The 15,028-nt window shown below is 36.8% G+C and overlaps 1 long non-coding RNA gene across 1 annotated transcript in view; it reads right to left on the reverse strand.

Annotated features, from left to right (window-relative positions):
- The window catches only part of LOC134517941 (uncharacterized), a 51,484-nt gene extending 43,792 nt beyond the window's left edge, over positions 1 to 7,692 (reverse strand). The window contains exon 1 of the long non-coding RNA XR_010071770.1: positions 7,473 to 7,692. This is a non-coding gene — a long non-coding RNA (uncharacterized LOC134517941). The remainder of the gene's footprint in view (positions 1 to 7,472) is intronic.
- Positions 7,693 to 15,028: the final 7,336 nt, after the last annotated feature.

The raw sequence follows: 15,028 nt of genomic DNA on the forward strand, positions 1-15,028 counted from the left end.
ATTTGGAACAGGCAGACCTGCTTTTGGCTAAACTATTTTCACTGACATTTATTTCTCAGCCTTTTTTCTGTATCAGCGTATTTTCAACTATCAGGAATATTGCATAGAAAAATTATAAACAAGTAATGATCTCAGACTGGTTTGGGAATATACCATGGCTTCCTACAATGGCTCCAGGGCAACCGTGAAAATCACAAATTGTTCTCTGTCTACTGTTCCTGGCTGTGAAACATAGTAGTCTGAAGACTTCAGATATTTGCAACTTTAATTATCTTTGGAGCTGTACAAAATAATTAAATAACATAATATGGTTGAAACTGAGACCATGGAATATTTTGTTGTAGTCCATTCAGCTGAAATTCCTTTTAAGTGTATTTTAGAATAGCAAATTATTCCTACTTTGTTTAGTTAAAAAGGCTTGAAATGCATCTGCAAGCATTTAGCAGCTATGAGAACTGTCTTTGGGGACACTGGCTTTATTCCTGGAAAATAGACTGTATTATCCAGAAGGTTTACTGCAAAATATGGATATCTTGATGGCTAAAAGCTTTAGTTCAGTAAAGACAAAATATTGTATGCTGGTTTTCTGCTAACCTCTGTGTATTAGTTGTTAGGCAAGAAGCACAAGGTTCACACTATATAACTGTCTGTTCGAGCTCTCATTACTGGAAAACATTTTTGACACTTCAGGTAGAGAAGTCAGTGCTTGGATGGGCTATAGAAACTAAATTACTTTTGTGCTAGAGATGAATTTTCTGGGTCAAGTTCAAAGTATGTTGGTAAATCTAAAGGACTCAGTTGTTCCTTGGAGAAGGATAACACTGTTCTTCATAGTTAATTTGCCATAGTTAATTGCTTTTACTAGTCTTTATCAGAAAGTTCTAGTCACTTGGACAAGGTTTCCTTGTTCAACATTAAAGAGAATGAATACTGACTTACACTGAGATTAAATTCAGTGTTGTTTTAGGATATAAAATAATTAGAATTTGCTTCTGTAGAAATGGTTGAATTGACAAGCACACTTAAGTTCAGGAAAAAGTGATTCTGATAGTAAATATTGGTCAGGACAACAGCCAACGCTTTACTCTCAACCATTTCCTTTGACAATCAAGGAGAGTACCAGTGGACTTCTTTCATCTCCTTCCTACCTACTGGCACCTCTCTCATTCTCTCATTTTTTTCTTTCCTTTTTTTTTTTTTTATTTAAAAAAAAAAAGCACTCTTTTGGCATGTTGGACTTAAAGAAAACATCCAGAAATACAAAATTTAAAATGTACAATGTGAATGTCAGTGTTAATTTGCATGAGCTACACATGCTTTTATGCATGAAATCAGTTATATTTTATGTAAGGAGAAGGTTTAGAGAATATCAGTACAGCATGATCTTAGAAGAAATGTTTCATGTTCAGTTTTAGTTTTAGCAAGTGTAACTTTGCTCTCACTTATTTGACTTAAAACTTTCCTTTCATTTAGAGGACTGTCCTTCATTTTGCTTGACTGGTCCTGGTTTAAATGATGTCAGCTGAGCCAGATAACCTGCATGTCTGTCCTTTACGATGTCCTGTATTTTGGCCTTGATTAGTGGTGTTGCTTACACTGTCAATTATTAGTAGATACTGCTGCTGCTCTGCTCTTTGATCCTTTCAGCCCTTCATTCTGCCATGCCTGGTGAATAATGATGACGGGGGGAGCAAGGTCTGCTTTGTTCAAGGATTGCAGGCCACTTCACATGCATTACTTCTTCAGCAATACTCTCTGATATTTATGAATGTAAAGCCTGATTCAAAAGTAGTGTAATGTCAAATGAATACAAATCCAGAAAGTACAATGGTGTTTGGAGCAGACCTTTGTACTGTGTTCTCTAAAGCGAAAAATAATGGTTAGTAGCTTTTAACTGTATACAATGACACTTTAAGTCCTGCGGAACTGAAAGCAAACAATGGTCTGTGCCTTACAGCTTTACTCAGCAGCCTACTGAGTTCTGTCAGTGATCCATGAAGATGGATATTGGTCAATAAACTGTGCCAAAAAGAAGGAAAAAGGGAGCTAGATCTTAATTACCATTAGGGTTAGGCATGGTTAGAATTAAGTTTTTGGCCCCTGCTCTGCTCTTCAGACGTTTGTCTGAGATAACTCTTGTAAGCGTGTTTCTAATTTAAAAGGGGAGGGGGGGAAGTCACTGATATACTAGTAGCCAACAACAGTGATGAGCTTACTTGTCCTCAGAGGGACCAACTTGGCCCATGTCTGTCCTGCGAGTTTCCGAACGCTCTCTGGCTGCCAGCCTGCCTGGCCTCTGAGGCTGCAGCTAGGACAGCCGGCATTCAGCCTGGGCTTGAGCTCTCCCACGAATAGGGCAGGAAATGGCTCTGTGCAGATCTGTTGAAGAAACATGCTAAACACGACCTCAGTATCCTACTGATGATTTTCAGGGTCTCATCATGTATCACGTACACATAGCCTGGTAGGTGAACGATACCATCCATTAAAAATAATAATGCCACCTTTTCTCCCAACATTCAGTTAAAAATTAAGCTTAAAATTTTAAATATATTTGTATTATTGTGTGCCTTTTTCCATTATATATTTGGACGCTGCCGTATAAGATTGTATATTGAGACTCTCTTTGAGGCATTTTTACCTATCGTTAAAACTAGTTCATTCTAAATTCACCCAAGCCTAATTATCCAAATAGGCTCTAGCTACTGCCGTAACAATTTGGCCTTTGTAATTACATGAGGTCTTTAAACCAGAAATCATTAAACGTAAAAAGCTGATATTTAAGTGTGTGTGTGTAGAGAGAGAGAGCAGGAAGTACAGAAGGTAAGTTGATATTTAAATGTGTGTGTTTGTATAGAGGGGGGACAAAGTACAGAAGGTAAAAGAACTGGAAACTGTTCAGATGCTTGCATGTTTCCTCTCTACTGCACAAATGCTTCCAACTACCAAGAAAGTTAATGTTAGCTAAATGTAAATTAAAATATGCATGTGTCCCAGTAAAGTAGCAGAATTGGGACAGAAGAAAGAAAAGAGCGAGGAATAAAGAAAGTGTCTGTTTAGGCAATGGCACTAGCAGAAAGAGACCTTAAATAAGCTTCCATTCAACCCTTTTCATGGTAAATTTGTATACGGATTTCTCTTGTAAAGGTGGCTGAGCTAAATATTTCCTAATGCCTTCTTTTGTCATTGTTTCAGATTCCCACTGCAAGTGCATCAATATGTTGGCTTAATGCAAGCAATTTGCTCTTTTCTTCCTCATTGTGGTAACTGCCTAAAACCGCAGAGCCTTTTGACCCTGGAGGTGTTTTAGGTAGAGTCAACTCAGTTTTTGTGGCAGGTAGATGAAACCATTAGCTTCCTCATTGTCACGTCTATTTACGTAATTGCAATGATGCTTGTTCTTTCTTTACTTTCATAGTCCTATATGCATATGAAATTGCTATTTAATACTGTAAGTCTAACGGGAAATAAGGTAAAGATTTGGAAAAAAGTCATTGAAAGAGTCATACTGAAAAATATTGATGACCAAGTATCCTGTTTGCAGCATTAAAAAAAAAAAAAAAAAAGAAAGACAGAGCCTACAGCCAGCCTGCAGTGCACCTGGCCTGTTGAGCAAAGATCCCCTCCCTTTCCAGCTGGTTCAGACTTATTCCAAATTTTTGTCTATTGGTCTTCTGTGTGGCTGTTACTGAGCAACAATAAATGCATACAGTTTTTGCAGGTGTTTTTTTCTCCTAATACTTCCTTTGTCTTGACTCTCACTGGATATATGAGAAGAAAACAATATAAAAGGATATCTATAATAGAACAATAGCTTTCTAATTTGTTTTTCAATTTTCAGTTTGAAGTAGAAAACCTTTAAAAATTTGAGTGTCCATAGTTTACAATTTATAGGAATAAATAATTTACCAGTATTCATAGTTTGCAGTCGCTAGGAATAAATAAGAAAACAAAAAGAAACTGATGTTTCATAAATATTTTTGGATCTTTATTCAGTTAGTAAGTTTGACAGTTCCTTTGTGCGCTACAGTATATTTTTCCTTTAACAAAGACCATGGTTTTGGCAGATGTTACATTTTATTGCTTAAAAATATCAACATCCATGATAGATTATTATGTAGGCGACCATTCCAAAGATATTACCCAAGCTGGTAAAGAAAAATTGCTTTGCAAATTAAAAATTAAATACATGTTTATTTGCTGCTTCAAAATGGTCTGTCTCAACCTATGCCCTATTTTATGTGTGCCAAGATTATGTCAGGAATTAGGCAATTGAATATTGTGATAGAATATGATTTAAATTAGAGTTTGAATGAGTATTGGGAAAGAACTTATAATAATACAAAGTGTGTTTCAAAAATCCTCACAAACCTAGTCCCATTAAACTGCACTTGCAGCGGTGGATCAGTTCTGAAAGACTTTCCATTAAGTGTGTGTTTCTGTGCTGGATTTTTTTGTCTCCTGCCAAGACTTGTGTATGTACTTACAGTACTTACTACTAATAGTTGTTTTGACTGTTTTTGCAGTGTATACTCATGCAGCACACTACAGCTATTTGTATTTCAGTTATGCTAAAGACAGCAGGAAAGCTCAGAATGACTAAAGACTGAAATATTATCAGCCAGTTGCTTTTGTTCCATGGGCATCCAGTGGAAAGGCTATTGTAATCCAAACTGTTGCCATAAACTAGAAGGAAGGTGCGTATCTGTTAGGTTTAAAGAGAAACTGAGAAACCAGAATCCTGACAGAGCAACTGTTGAATTTCCACCCCCACCCCCCCCAGTAAAACATCCATTTTTTCTTACGGAACAAATAGGATTATTTGGGGGAAAATAGTCTATAAGCCACCTGCCTACCTTCCCCCTTGTATGAGAATCTCAGCATTAAAAAATGTAATGCCATTTCAGGGACTGCAGAGAAAAAACTAGCACTGTAGCTGATTTATGGGATCTATATGTTTAAAGCTTGGCTAATTGACAGAGAGTTAAGAACTTAATTGTTAATAACTATTTGTGAAGGATAAACATTAAAAGTTAAGAATAATTTCTCTTCTTGCAAAAGGCAAAGAGGTTGTAACCTGGAATATTCATTAGAGAAAATTAGAGAAAGGAGAAATTTAGGCTGAACATCAAGAAAAGTTTCCTGACACAAACTTTTATTAGACATTGGAACTGAATCTCAAGAGGAGACAGGAGCCCGCTAGGTTCAGACATTTAAAAGAGACTGAGAAAAATGTCAGGAAAATGTACTCTAGGGAACCACGTACAGCTATTGCACGATTGGATATTAACCTAATATGTCTCTTTCATTTCCACCTTTCATAATTCCACGGTTCATTAGCCAGCACCCTCTTTCTTCTGCCTTCTGGTACCTCCAGGACAACTTTCAGGCAATTTGTAAAAGCACATTTCTTACAAAGCACGTGTAGCTTTTGTTCTGTGGCAGAACACTATTCAGCAACCCTTCCTTATCAAGCCACTTGTCTACCCAAACTTCTGCTGTTTCTGTTGTTTTTCTTTTCTACAGCTCTGACAAAGATGCAATTACTTTCAGTCCCATGAACACTGGTCACAAATATTTTTTTCTTTCTCAAAATAGGGAATTTCAGCCCTAATTAGAAAAATCCTAAAATGTACCGAGTTGGGGCTTTTAGAAGAAAAATGTGTGTGTTCTTTCTGCTCTCGGGCATTTTAAGACCTAAGCTGTCTAGCAGATGACTTGTTTCATGAGAATGTGAAACAAAAGAAAGACCTGTAACCTCTGTCAAAAAATTCTGAAAAAGGGATGCTAATTCTTAGAAAAGTTGTATTTTAAAAAAAGTTTTCATGAGTCCCTTGCTGAAAGACAAGGTGCCAGCAGAATTCATAAGCTCAAAGCCCGTTCAACTTTATGAGACTCTTGTTCACTCGTTTTATAACGACAGTTAATTTTCAGCCTTGTCCGAGGTGTCAGGACTGTCAGCTGTGAGAAGGAGGATTAGCGAGCAAGTCAGAAAGAACATTCTCCCCAGCGTGTCTCATGTGTTGTCAGTGGCCTTTCAGCAGAGCTCCCTCCCGCACAGCTGCTGCGTGACATCATGGTGTGCGCGAGAAATCCCCGCAGACTTTTGCTGGGTAATTTGCTGAGAAATTGTTTAATCCAGCCTGCTGTCAGCTTTGCACTTTTAACTATTTTGTTGCTTTAAAGGCTAGCAAACATTTGTTTAGAAATACGAAATATTTATATAGTAGATGCAAAAAAGCTGTGATGAATGGGCTAGGTAACATTTTTCCAACTTACTCTGTCAGTGTAGTAAGCTATTGCTTCAATGTGGAATTTAAGGAAATGTGAAATTCAAAGAACACAGTTCTTTGCTAGGTGGTTTTTATTTTTCTCCCTTCTGGAATGGGTATGTTTGGATAATACGAGGCTTTCCACCTACAAAGGGATCACAACAAGTGTTTTTCACCTCTAACCTCAGTCACCTCTATTTAATAAAGTGCTCTGTTCGCATGTTACCTTGAGAACTGGCTGAGGACCAAGGCTAACTTTCTGGCTATTTCCCTGTGCCTGTGGAGGTTAGTTGGTTTGTTACAACGAAGTATTTCTTTGCTGATCTGTATCTGAGACAGCCAACAAATGGGAGTCATAATGTCGATGTTGTAGAAAATCACAGTTTAAAAACAACAAGCTCAACAAACTCCTTCATCTCCCCTAATCGATATGGAGATTAAAATGTCAGATAAAATCCTTTGGATAGTTTGTTGTGGCTGAAATTAAAGACAAATATATAAGAATATCCTTTACTTTCAGGTTTTTCTCACAGCTCTTTACTGCTACACAGTTAGGAGAAATAAGTCACTTAGTAGAAACTAAATGTTATTGCTGCCAAAAAATATTATCTTCTATATACAATGAACATGTTAGCAATCTGAGTAACAGAGCACCTCAGAAATTTGAACGCTCTGTGGGCTGAATTATCTATAAAGGTTCCTCCTTTTTTTAGTTCACCTGTTAAAAAATTAATAGAAACTGTAAATTTTTTTTTAAAGGCAAATTGATAATTCTAAGCATGTGCTAATTCTAATTTTTATCTGCCTCCATAGCATAAGGGTAAATAAAAAGTGTATAACATACCTGGTTGGTAATACGGGTATTGAGATGCGAAAATGACTGTATTGCCCAAGTAAAAAGGCAAAAATCTTTTTTTCTTTTTCTGCCCTTACTATTGATTTGCACCACTGAAATAAATGTACGTGTTGAATCAATCTCCCTGAAGATTTAGAAGTTGAGGGATAGTTGTTAAGGTCTCTCTTAGATTTTGATTGCAGCATTGAAGCTGCAAAGTGCTTTAATGACATTGCAAACACCCTACCTTTGTGATGTAGCACAAGGGAGAGGGGGGAAAGGTATCCCTGCAGGTAGTGAGCGTGTGAAGGGGAAGGACACAAAGGCCCCTGCGGTAAATAGAAGATCAAAAAGAATCAGCTTACCAAAACCCAGTGAGAGACTGGGCTATTGAGAAAGAGATGCGGATGGTGATTTATATATTTCATCAAAATGCTTCATGGGACTTCAGAAAGTTCTGCTATTGAAGATTGGCGTCTTCCTTCTCCTCGCTGCCCTGAGCAACTGTCCCTGGGTATAGCTTTGTAAAAGGTGGTCAACTTCTAGTTCCCATAGACGTTTCTTCAGATAGTTCAGGCTGCTCTCTGGTTTGTTGGTAAATACGAATGAGAGTGGAAAGCTCTCAAATCCCTGTGCCAGACTGCATGAGAAGTTACGCATTAATCTAGTGACTCATGAAAGGTAAACCTTTAAATTTAAACCTAAATGAAGATACAGCACCTTTTATATTCAAGAAATTAATTACTTTTTGACCAAAATTATCGTTCTCGTCTTGGCTATGAGCCACATTCTAACCATGGCATCCCTGTGGAAACACAGGGAGTATGATTCTTTCCTGGTACCCTCTTTCCACATTTTTCAGAATTCCTGTTTTATAAGAAAAATAAGAAAATCTAGACCTTTAGCCCCATGCTTTACAATGCACCTGAGACATTCATTAATGGTCCAGAAATTGTGTGTCACGTCTTATTGGTTAAAAATCACTTATTTATGGCTTCATGCTTTTTTCTAGGGCTTTAGACATTTACATTAACAGGCAAGAGAATGCTCAATGTAAGATTATTAGGACAAATCATCTTTAAAGTAAAGTTAGACAGAGCTTGCTAGTGGCAGTCTCTCTCTTCCCTACAACTCTTTTCTTTTTTAATGTTATTTCTTCAGCCAACTGGATTAATTTTTTTTTAAATTATTTTAAATGACTGTTTTCTCCCATCCATATGTGGTGATGGAACCACCAGCATTGTCAATTTCTCTTGTTTTTCTCCTCCCTGTATGGAAAAAGACTTGTATTTTGTAAACTGCGACAGGAGCATGATGGTTTAATGATAAGCCATTTTGCAGTGGCTCTGATGCTGTTCATCCTGAGTTCTCATCTGCTGATGAGACATTAACCACCAACTGCCCTCTGCAACTCGCTGATAAGCGCCCAGGCACACGCGTTTAAAACTAACTTTACACTCTAATGCAGGTGCTTGTAAGCGCTGTTCATACTCATTAATAGGTATAGTATTAATTTTAGTAGAGGACACTGGGAAGAATACTTCTATTTTGGGCTGGAAGCGATTGTATCTGCTCCATTTGGAAAAGCAGATAGTTTGATTAGAGTCTCTAAGCTGCATGCTGTGGCATCACTGGATCCGGACAGGGAGCTGCCATATTTTTTTCACAACTTTTTAAGAACTTATGAAGAAATTTGTTTCATTTATTATTTTTACCAAAAATTACACTGCTGCAGTCACGCTTCTTGGGGCAGTGCAGTTGTAAGTTATACAATGGGGTTTGTCCACACTTTAAATATCAGTAGAGACTTTTTACAAACTTCGTTTTTAATGAAAATGTCCCTGACCTTTCAATATCAGCTCTTCCCAAGACTCTTGCCCCGACTCTTTCTTTTGAGAAATCAAACTAACTTTTCCTAAAACCTGTGAACAAGAAAACACTTTTCCTTCCATCACTATAAAACCAGAAAGCGTGGGATTGTAATAAGCAAAGATTCCCATTTAACTAAAAATACGTTTTGAAGTATTCTGCCGAATTGGACCAGTTTTAGCTGTTCCAATTTTTTAAGAAAGGTTTATTTCACCATTTTATTCCTAATCTTGTTTGTTTACCTAAGTAACGTCTTCTTTGAATGTGTATTACTTTCACAAAAAATATTAACGTTATTAATGAATCTTTGTCATTATGAACTGTTTCTGCAACAAGTTGCTTTAACTTACTGATTCCAAATGATTTGACCAACTGATTTGACCAACTGATTTGATGTTTTAATTACATAACATTGAATTTTAAAAATTAATTTTAATTTAATCGTAAATTATTTTGCTGATCAATTTTTAAGAAAGTGTATTTCCCCCCCCAAATTGTCTTTTAATATTATTTAGTCACAGTTGTAAAAAAAAAAAAAAAGTCATGCTTCTGGTTATATATATATGAGCATGATGGTGTTGAGTGTCATTTTAAATTACTTTAGTCACTGTTACTGATTTTGGTGCTCCAGTAGGAAGAACAGTTGATTGTATATTGTCTTCACAGCATTTTTGCAACCCAACAGAGGATTTGTTTTGAAATTTGTTATTGACATTTCCATGTGTGCAACGCATTAGCTGAAGCCATGCTTAGGATTTCCATCTAAACTGAAGCAGCACTTTATGCCTGTGTCTCATTTCCCTGGGACCACGCTCAGTCTCATGTGAGTGGCCAGCCCCCCTCTGAGTGACTAAATAGATACTTTTAGGAGAAAGTTTAATAGATTAACATCACTGTCTACTTTTACTGCTAACTGTTTTTTCATTAGCCTGCAAGTCATTGAGACTGGCTCTGTTTTCTATTCCATTCCATCTGTTTGCAAGGTCCCTTCTTAGGCTTTGAGGGACGGTATTAAGTTTTCAGTTAAAATTTTAGTCATCTGAAGTTTCAGATTATGAACTTCAAGTCTGTACGTAGTATGCTTTGTTCACATTTTTGTTATGTTCTCACTGTGCTCTTTTTGTGTCCTATCACTCTTTTTTTAATGTAAATAATGCATTTTCATTTATTGCTGACAAGAGGAAGAAATACCAGTAATTTACATTACAACGCACACTGGCAAAAATGCAATTGAAAAATTTACCCTGTCTTTGCAGCTCTGTGGAGCAACCTCCCTGGAAAGGCAGAAGTCTTCTAAAAACTCAGGACTTCTGAGCTGTGCCTGCTTCTACCCAACTTGCTGAGTTTGTACCTGCCTCTGGCTGCCAGCTAGCTGTTCACCACTTCCCCGGTTTAGAGCAAGTCTCTAAATCGTTCCAATCCCTTTCTCAACCAACATATTCACCTTGGGGAATGGAAAACAGTGAAAGCCTTCCCTAGGGATTTCATTATTTCTTTCAGTGTTATATGGAGGGTGCACAGAAACTGTAGAGCAATGTAAAAACAAATCTAGGGAGGAGAAAAACAGTCTCCTCTGGCTGCCCATTGGTGTAGATTTAATTTTGTGGTGATTTTTCAGTTACAATGTCGATGAGACATAAATTATCATGAGTTATAAATGGAAAATCTGTTACCTAATGTCTGCAGATAACAGCCTGCAGGATGAAGTTGTCTTTTGTTTAAAACAAAGCTGCCTGGTCCTTTTGTTTCCACGGAAGGATCAATTTTGGTATATAGAAAACACAGGTTTTGCCCTCCTGAATCAAATTATTGGCCTGTTTATTGGCAGCATTTGGGAATGTGTGTTTAAAGCAGGTCAGCAGAATTAATCTGTAATCAAACTCTTAGAAAACAAATAATCCTAAATTTAGAATACATTCAAAAAGTGATAATAATTTATTTTAAATAAGACCCCTTCTAAACAAAAGCTCCTCTTGTAGGTGAATGTGCAGGGCTATTACATATCTGAATAAACAGCCTTTGGATTTTATTGAAGGAAACTTCTAGATGTTTGTCAAAATCTTGCCTTTCATGCCCAGTTTCTCTGGCTGTGATAGTGCAAACTGCCTGACATATAGATGCAGCTTGCATATGCTTGATCTAGTAATTACAGTGCAGCTTTGTTTAGCAGTTGTTTTGAATTAAAAAAAAAAAGGGGGGAAAAAACCACACAGCACAACCCAAACACCAAAACAAAAAAGAATCCCCAAACAATTTTACAAACTGCAAATATGAGACTGCATGCAAATCTTACATCTGCAATACCTATTTGAGATAGAGGTGCTCAGGGAAGTTTAGTACACAGTTAGCCTGCGTATCTCTTAGTGGTGATAGGGGAAGAATGAAAAATTTTGCCTGCTTTTCAAATCAATGTTAAAATGTTTATAGCTGGCTGTTGGATGTGGGTAAAAATTCTTAGTCGAAATACATTATGAAGTTGTCTTTGTCAGATACATTATTGCTACAAGTATGCACTTGCTTTGTTGCTAAAAAAACATAATGTGACATTCTCTTGGATAGATTGTCTTAATGGGGAAAAAGGCATAGAAGAGACAAAGAAAAGACCTAAAATGTTTGAGTTACTGGGAGGGGGAAAATGTCACTCCTTAGCTTGGCATTAGTTTCATGCCGTGGTCTCTCCCTGCAGCAGTTTTGTGGGGACTTTGCAGTTGATAACCAGAGGCACCATGTTGAAGTCCCAGTTTAGTGTTAATGATGGGATATCAGCTGCCATGTGCTGTACCTTACTGTTTTTCTCTTTTTCCTCTGGTTATTTTCTGTGGAAGACGAGGAAATCGGGGGAGAGGAAGCAGAAGCAGGCTGAAAATTATCATTCAGCACAGTTGTATTAAAAAGCCTATTAAACAATGACTAACGGCTGTTTTGGTTCCTGCTACAGCTTCACAGAGTGCCAAAAGGCTCCTACTGATTGACGATTTTGAGTTTGGCCTTCAGAGGAGTCCAATACGCAGTGACAAGCTGGTGCAGTGTGTTCCCACCATGGTGGGAAGTAGGCAGCAGGAGCCATGTTGCTGCGTGCCGGGCAGAGGTGAGTGATGCTGTAGTTTTACCTGACTGGATTTAATGTAGTTATTAATGTTTTGTATTACTAACTTTTAAGTCTAATTTTTTTTTTTTCAGAAAAAAACCCAAACTGAACGTTTAAAGTCACATGTTTTAATTATGCTCACTGTGGCACTGAATAATACTCTGCTTGAAGTCAAAAACATGAAAGCTTCCATAAACATGTACAAAAAGCCTTCCAACAGAAACCTTCACATACTGACATTCTTGCCACATCTGAGACTATCCAAACAGAAATTCAGGAATGAAAACTCTGGGCCAAAATTGAATTGATACTGAATGACTACCATACAGTTGGTTGGCAGCTCAGCTCAGTAAAAATTAGCCAGGAACTGCAATGTTTCATCCAGTAATATCAACCAAAACAACCAGTTAGTACTGTAATCATCTCTTCCAGAAAGCATTAAAGTGCTGAAATGGCTTAAAGCCATGTCTTGGTCCTTCTGGGTCAATCATCATCTTACACTGGAGAGTCTGGCTAGGTGACTCTTCCTTTGCTTAGAGTTTGCCCAGTTTATAACAGAACTGGTTCCATGACTGGACTCCCACATGCTGAGGTAACTCAAATAGGTTTTAAATATCTCTTTAAAGCTTAACAGGTAGCAAAATATGGTCATATTTCTTAATTTTTTTTTCCTTGTAAATTGGATATTTTTTTTAGCTTAACTGTAGCGCCCGCCCTCATTTCAGTAATTCTCTCTGTGCTGTTTTTTTTCCTTCAATTTGTTTTTACAGACTCTTTTCTTTAAATTTATCTAGAATTTATAATATTAATTCTGTTCCTCCTGAAGGGCCGTAATCAGTTGTATCCCAATAAAAATTTCCTGATGGAATTATCCTACATCGCATTTTTCAATTGTATCATTTTGTGAGTAAAATCTTCTCAAATTTTGTGAGATTGTCTTGTCTCTGAATAAAATAGCAAGAAGCCATTACTATTCTGAATCAGTGCTGCAAAAATCTGATGTACTTGGAAACATTTCAGAAAAGTTTAAATTTTGAATTCATAAACAAGTGAAGTAGAACATAGCTGGTGTGTAAAAAGATGTTCCTAAGAAAAGGACTATGAACTACTTTGCTAAGATGTATATGGCCTCCCTCTACCTCTCCTCTGATGTTAATGGAAGAAACATCCATTCTTGTCCACAAGTTTGTTTGTGTTCCCTAGAATTTTAGAGAATATATGAAGAAATTACCATGGAGGAATAAATTTATATATTTTCTTTTTCTTTTAAAGCTTGTATTTAATTAATTATTTACATTAATGTCTCTACTTGGCAATTTTTCAGTAGGACTGGCAAAATGTAATGCTTTCTGTATTAATTTCTATCTAGAAAGAACCATATTCTCAGATAAATTTGAGTTCATTTTCTGCCAAACAGTATGTTTTCAGTAATTTTTTTGTTTTGCAGATGTCTTGACTAATTCCCACGTCCATATTGGTCCATTGGCACTTCTAAGTTCAGCTCATTAAATCTCAGAAGTCTTCTCAGAAAGTCAGTTCGTGACAGGGTGTTGATTAAATTTGTTAACTGTAGAAGGAAATTGAGTCAGCCTTGGGTTATGGGGAACTCGTTTTCATTCCATTTCACTCTGTAGGAAAAGATTTTGTCTCTGTTTCCTGCTTCACAGTAGATGTGGTTACCAAACATTCACATTTCCAGACAAGCATCTCAAGCAGTCAAAAGGTGAATGTCTCAAATAAGATATGTATATATAGATAGATAGATATAGATATAAAAAAAAAGAATTTATTTTTTTCTTGACTGAACTTTTTTTTGCTATGGCTTTTTTGTGTCAATGTTTTCCCTGGCTTATAAGTGGAAGAGGGGAAAGAAACAGCATATGCCATAGGAAACAGATAACACCTCCTTGTATTAGCATATATCAACTAATTTTCATTACTGACTTCTAAATGGTTTTTTTTGTTGCTTCTCAGTAGTCTGTTCTATCTGGTCCTGGGAACGTGTGCCTTCATACGTACTGTCATAATCTTTGATAATACCAGCTATTTTGCCACAATATGACATGATTTTTTTGTTACAGGGGAAATCCAAATAACCTGCTGAATTGGTTTATGTTGCAAAATGATGGCAGGCATGTAACTGTTGCAGACAAATTCTAAAATGATAATTTGCATGGGACTAGCACTCTTACTCTGACAAAATATACACAAATAGGAGTGGGTTTAATACTTCAGTGTGTTTGTATTTTTTTTTCTTGTCACACTTAAGAGTTAATGACGGCTTTTTATTTCTGTGAATGAAGTTCTTCATAGGTTGTAGCAGAGGGAAGTTTATCGCTTACCAAGTCACTGAAATGACCTTGTTTCAGTATTCACACAGAGGGCCAAGACTTGAGCTTTGCACACCTTATGAAACTTAAGCAATGAAAAAGCCTGATATATCCAGTAACTGGATGTTGGAGTTAGGGAGAGCTGGATCCTTATCTGAAGCAGTAATTACCACTTCCAGCATATCTGTTGTTCCTTTGAAACTCCAGGTCTTTCTTTAAAAATACATAGCTCTCAAAAGCTTGAGGTGCAAACTAGAAGTTTGGGGGAACCGGCTTCCATCCCTACCTCTGCTGTGATTTTAAAATAGAACTTTTTTTTCTTTGTTGTCCCATGGTGATTCAGGGATAATGTTCAGTAGTACTTATTTCGGTTGCAGCATTCAAGAGAAACAGTGGGTCAACAGACCATATGTGGTCCTTGTATTTGTTTATTTCAATCTGTATGTATTTAGCGTTCATCTGAAAGACAGGAGGCTTCTATTAATTTGATAGAGTTGCTGAAAAAAATAAAGGAAAAAAACCTGACAGTAGCCAGGTACAGAATTTTTATATTGAGAGCGTTTTTCTTGTTACCAGTACAGTGTGGGCAGTACTGTGCAAATTACACTCTCAGCTCTCTCTGTGTGTATCTGTA

Source organism: Chroicocephalus ridibundus, chromosome 6 (assembly GCF_963924245.1).
Source record: "Chroicocephalus ridibundus chromosome 6, bChrRid1.1, whole genome shotgun sequence".
NCBI classification, from domain to species: domain Eukaryota; kingdom Metazoa; phylum Chordata; class Aves; order Charadriiformes; family Laridae; genus Chroicocephalus; species Chroicocephalus ridibundus.